This window comes from Drosophila elegans, unplaced genomic scaffold, assembly GCF_018152505.1.
Source record: "Drosophila elegans isolate 14027-0461.03 unplaced genomic scaffold, ASM1815250v1 contig_208, whole genome shotgun sequence".
Lineage (NCBI taxonomy): Eukaryota > Metazoa > Arthropoda > Insecta > Diptera > Drosophilidae > Drosophila > Drosophila elegans.
This window is the reverse complement of record NW_024545578.1, coordinates 28069880-28075879: the sequence shown is the minus strand read 5'-3', so window position 1 is coordinate 28075879 and position 6000 is coordinate 28069880.

Genomic DNA, 6000 nt, shown 5'->3' with positions numbered 1-6000 from the left:
TTTTTAAATGCTGCTTTCACTGAATTTGTGAAGTTCACGTTATCGCATTCGTGGTATTTGAGTTTCTCAGATATGTTTCCATACCTGATTACACTGTTATGTAAGTCTAATGCCGCTCCCGCCTGCGTTAGCAAGTCGAAACCTATTATGGCATCAAAAGTGTTGATAGTATCGAGTAAAAAAATTAAGCCTTTAGGCCGAATATGCGCATAAAGCATTTTTCTTTAATATTACTAGAGCCATAAATGGAACTCTCTGTGAAAGGGGAGTCGACAGGCATTATGTTCTTCAGCTCCTTTAAAGGCTTTACATAACTCTTTGCCGCTCCAGTGTCTATTAGGATTCTTATAGTTTTCCCAGCCAGTCCTCGCTCAATGAAGGACAAGCGGGACCTTCCTCTAAAAAATTGACGAGGTCGTTACTGTCAAATGAGTCACTGTCATTGTCAATTGCATTTAGTGCGGCTGTGGCCGCGCTTTCATAATCTTGAGTTTCTCCCGCGCTTGCAGTTTGCTCAACGTTGTTAACCCGCTGGCGCCTTTGGCCAGTCATTCTTTCCGAAGAGTTTGGTCTTTTTAGGTTCTGCAAATTTTGGTATTGAGTGTTGTTTCCCTGTTTGAAACCAGTAGGATGTCGGACTTTAGAAGATGATGGATCAATGTCCATAGGTTCCAGGGATTGATTTTGCTTACCCTGATCTACCCAGTTGTCCCGTTTATGCCATGTATCGTTGTTCTGATACTTGTTCGGCTTTTTAAAGAAATGTTGATTTTTTTCTGGTCCGCGGTCGGCACCAGGATTTTTCATTTGTTTCTCGGGCGCTCGGTGCTGGCCCTTGTGAAAATCAGTATTCTGATTTCTTTGCTCAGCTACTTTGGCATATGTGGCCGCGAACATACTTCGTTCGATACTGGCCTCTGCCTCTCTAGCTATTGCCAGTGCTGCTGGCAGGTCTTTTGGCTGTGCTGGAAATACAACAGCCCTTAGTGATTTCTTTAGACCGGAAATGAATACGTGTAGGTCGTCAGCCCTAACTTCTGTATTGAGTAATGAAGCCCTTTCGTCGTCATGTGTCATGACAATTTTGTTTGTAACGAGGGTCAATTTTTGTTCGACTTCATCGTAGTACTGCATAAGTGTTTGGTCGCCCTGACGGACCGACTCAAGTCCCTGCCGTAATAGGCGCAAAGATATTTTATCTGCGTAGGAGCAGTCTAATCTAGCTAGTATGGCTTTAAAATTAAGCACTGTATTATAAGAAACTAGCAGTGCGCGCGCTGGTCCCTTAATTTTATTTCTAATAATAGTAACGGCTTGGTAATGCGCGGAACTGCCCTCATAAGACTCGAATAATTCTTAGGCATCAGTGGCGGATTGCCTCCATGCCACGTACTCATCTTGTATGCCAGTAAAATCTGGAATCGACTTCACTATATGTAATGGTATATCGCACTGTGGTGCTCCCGGTACTACCTTTACCCTTTGGTAACATTCTACCTCTGGCGCTTCTATACGCAAGCTCTGAAGTTGTTGGTTAACAGCGTTGATCTGACCCGCGAATTCGGCTCTGAGCCTCTGTTCTTGGCTAGTTAATGCGGCCTGCATTAACGCCTCTATTTGTGTCGCGTTCATGGTTACCGCGTTACTTTCTTGTTGTGCCCGTGCTGGTTGATATCTCCGGGTATCTCGGATTAATTCTTCTTCACTGTCATTGTCAAGTTCGTGTTTAGTTTCCCTATATGGGCCTGGAAAACTCATAAGGCGACTAATTTGTTGACACTAAACACACGTTATTGGGAGGCCGAATGTTTTAATTCGACAAATTAATTTTGTATATTATAATTTTATATTAATAACTGGGTGCTTGGCGTCCGAAGGAAAATTTTATTTAGGGACGGCCGATATTAATTCACTTTATTTGTAAGTCACCTTTACAATTGCTTTATTCGAACTGTATATTTTTTGATTTTGGGTAAATAGTTTGTAGGGATTTTTATTTATTTTTCCCTGTATGTGTATTTGAAGTTTTACTGTATTAATTTTGATCAGCCCACTTACATATTTTTGTGTCGCGGATTCGGTATTAAAGTTGGGTGCCAATTATGTTTTAGTTGTGCCGCTGTCCGTGAGGGTGAAGAGTTGCGATCCAATTGCCACCGTGGCTGGTCCGGGGGAAGGGGTGAAGACGTAATTGCCACCGTGGCTGGCTGCTCATATGGATGTGCCGGACGGTTGCCAATGGCTCTCTTCTTAGGAAGACTACGTTGGGAGTAACTGACTCCGTTGCTAACGGCCCTTAAGGCTCGATAACCAATTTCAATTAATAGAGTAAGTGTTGACGGCCACTGCCGGAGTTTTACATTCAAGCCAATGCTCTATATTAAATGTCCAAATTAAAACTGAAAACATATATGACTTTACGTAAGCTATGCGCGGCCGGCAAGCCGACCGCTCGTGCAGCAAAGTGCTGACACTAGCAAAATCAACATAACTCACCGGAGCGTGCCCCGCCAAGAACCAGGCACGGCCCCTAAAGATGTTTATGCTGATTTTGCAACTAAACACTAGGGTAATCCAATAATCACCCAAGATCTGTATCGACTTATGATTACTCCTTAACAGTGTTAACATATATGCCTTAGTCGTCCGATCCGGCTCGTTCCGACTTATGTACTACCCGCAACAGGAAGACAACTTTTGGGAAAGTTTCATGCTAATAACTTGTAAGCTTAGAGACTAGTTTGAGTAGAAAGGGACGGATGGACAGACGGACCAACGGACCGACATGGGTAGATCGACTCGGCTTATGATTCTTCGTCCTGTAAGATGTATTTCAACGAATTCAACATACCTTTTTATTCAACAGGTAAAGGGTATAAAAGTTATAATCGGCACGGTCCCTAGTTGAAATACAGTTTTATGGCATGGCAACTTATACCAAATCTGTAAACAAGTTTTACGCATTAACATTGCGGTCTTTATAGCGTGCCTTTTCTTTTTTTAATACACGATTGGGTTGTCTGTCAGAAACATGCCCATAAAACTGCATTATTCTTTTAGTAATAAAGGTTATGGGCCGTTGGGTTTTTAAGGGTGCACTTATTGTATTTGTGACCAATCACATTGCATTCGAAACTTGTTTATCGCTTAAAACTGACGATTTTATTCGAGGCATCTGATTAAAGTGAACATCTCGATTCAATACGCTGTCTAACGCCACCGAACCGCATTAATAGGTTATACTAAAGAAACCAATATTTGTTTTTCGGCTTTTCTTCAAGCAAAATGTCTGGATGAATTGTATTTTGTACAAGTCAAAACAAAAGCTGTAATTAATTTTTTTAATTCATACAAGAAAACAAATTCTCTCGACGCAAAGCAACAGCACCACACCACGTTACGTATAGAAGGTGCGAAGAAGAAGGCGGTCACCAAGCGACCATCGACGGACCAAGCCAATGGACTTCAAACAAATATAACCCCCAGAGCACGTTATGGAGGCCACCTACTACCAATCAGAGGCCACCCAGCGCAGCACCAAGAAACCACAGGTCACAAGACACACATCGTAAGCCCACACGAAGCATGTAGGCGGTGTGGCGGTCACGGGCACTGGGCCAGAGGATGCCAAAACCAGCGGCTACTGTTCTGCTGGGCTTGATCCAAGCACGCGATCCAAGCGTGTCTCTCCAAACTAACTGGCAAATTAATCGAAGAAGAGCAGCAGTGAATGGCCTGCTATTTTCTTCCAAAGGAATTTGCCAGTATCCATTTTTCAAATCTAGACTGCTTATGTATCTCGCCTCCCTCAACTGGTCCAATATGTAATTTATCCTTGGCATCGGATAAGCATCTTTGATGGATTTGGCTTTGATCTGGCTAAAGTCGTCACAAAGCTTCCACTGACCTGTCTTTTTCTTCACCATGACAATCGGGGAGCTGTACGGACTTCTCGAGTGTTCTATGCATCCCTTGTCCAGTAACTCGTCGACTTTCGCATTGATTTCCCCTTGAACCTTTGGATTTTTCGGGTAGTATCTCTGTTTGATTGGTTTGTCGTAACAATGAAACCTACAAATTCTACACTTTCTTTGAAGAATTCGGTTTTTTCCGGTGCCACTCTCATGTTGGCTTCGCACAGGCATTTAAGGACTGTGTCAATGTGTATAACGTGGTCAGCAGCGTTTTCGGAGAAAATTATCACATCGTCTACATAAACGTAACAAATTTTCCCGATCTGTTCACGTAGAACGTCGTCGATCGCCCTTTGAAAGATGCTTCCCGCATGTTTTCAGTCCAAAGGGTAGACGGCAAAATTCATACTTTCCTCCGTTTATGGAGAAAGCAGTTTTTTCACGGTCTTTTTCTGCCAGATAAATCTGGTGGTACCCCGATTTTAAGTCTAGGGTAGTAAAAAATTTTGCCTTTCCCAGGTTCGCTAAAATCATAGGAATACTTGGCATAGGGTAACGGTCGGCGATGGTTCGTTCATTCAGTTTCCTGAAATCGATCACCAGTCGTTTTTTCTTGTTGCCATCTGCATCAAGTCCCTTTTTGTCTACAACCCATGTTGGGCTGTTAAATGGCGACCTAGAAGGCCGGATAATTGTGGCGATGATCGAGGTGTTAAAAGGTAGCGCCTCGTTAGAGTGCGAAAACACTTGTTTAACTCTTAAGGATCATTTTTTTAAATGCTGCTTTCACTGAATTTGTGAAGTTCACGTTATCGCATTCGTGGTATTTGAGTTTCTCAGATATGTTTCCATACCTGATTACACTGTTATGTAAGTCTAATGCCGCTCCCGCCTGCGTTAGCAAGTCGAAACCTATTATGGCATCAAAAGTGTTGATAGTATCGAGTAAAAAAAATTAAGCCTTTAGGCCGAATATGCGCATAAAGCATTTTTCTTTAATATTACTAGAGCCATAAATGGAACTCTCTGTGAAAGGGGAGTCGACAGGCATTATGTTCTTCAGCTCCTTTAAAGGCTTTACATAACTCTTTGCCGCTCCAGTGTCTATTAGGATTCTTATAGTTTTCCCAGCCAGTCCTCGCTCAATGAAGGACAAGCGGGACCTTCCTCTAAAAAATTGACGAGGTCGTTACTGTCAAATGAGTCACTGTCATTGTCAATTGCATTTAGTGCGGCTGTGGCCGCGCTTTCATAATCTTGAGTTTCTCCCGCGCTTGCAGTTTGCTCAACGTTGTTAACCCGCTGGCGCCTTTGGCCAGTCATTCTTTCCGAAGAGTTTGGTCTTTTTAGGTTCTGCAAATTTTGGTATTGAGTGTTGTTTCCCTGTTTGAAACCAGTAGGATGTCGGACTTTAGAAGATGATGGATCAATGTCCATAGGTTCCAGGGATTGATTTTGCTTACCCTGATCTACCCAGTTGTCCCGTTTATGCCATGTATCGTTGTTCTGATACTTGTTCGGCTTTTTAAAGAAATGTTGATTTTTTTCTGGTCCGCGGTCGGCACCAGGATTTTTCATTTGTTTCTCGGGCGCTCGGTGCTGGCCCTTGTGAAAATCAGTATTCTGATTTCTTTGCTCAGCTACTTTGGCATATGTGGCCGCGAACATACTTCGTTCGATACTGGCCTCTGCCTCTCTAGCTATTGCCAGTGCTGCTGGCAGGTCTTTTGGCTGTGCTGGAAATACAACAGCCCTTAGTGATTTCTTTAGACCGGAAATGAATACGTGTAGGTCGTCAGCCCTAACTTCTGTATTGAGTAATGAAGCCCTTTCGTCGTCATGTGTCATGACAATTTTGTTTGTAACGAGGGTCAATTTTTGTTCGACTTCATCGTAGTACTGCATAAGTGTTTGGTCGCCCTGACGGACCGACTCAAGTCCCTGCCGTAATAGGCGCAAAGATATTTTATCTGCGTAGGAGCAGTCTAATCTAGCTAGTATGGCTTTAAAATTAAGCACTGTATTATAAGAAACTAGCAGTGCGCGCGCTGGTCCCTTAATTTTATTTCTAATAATAGTAACGGCT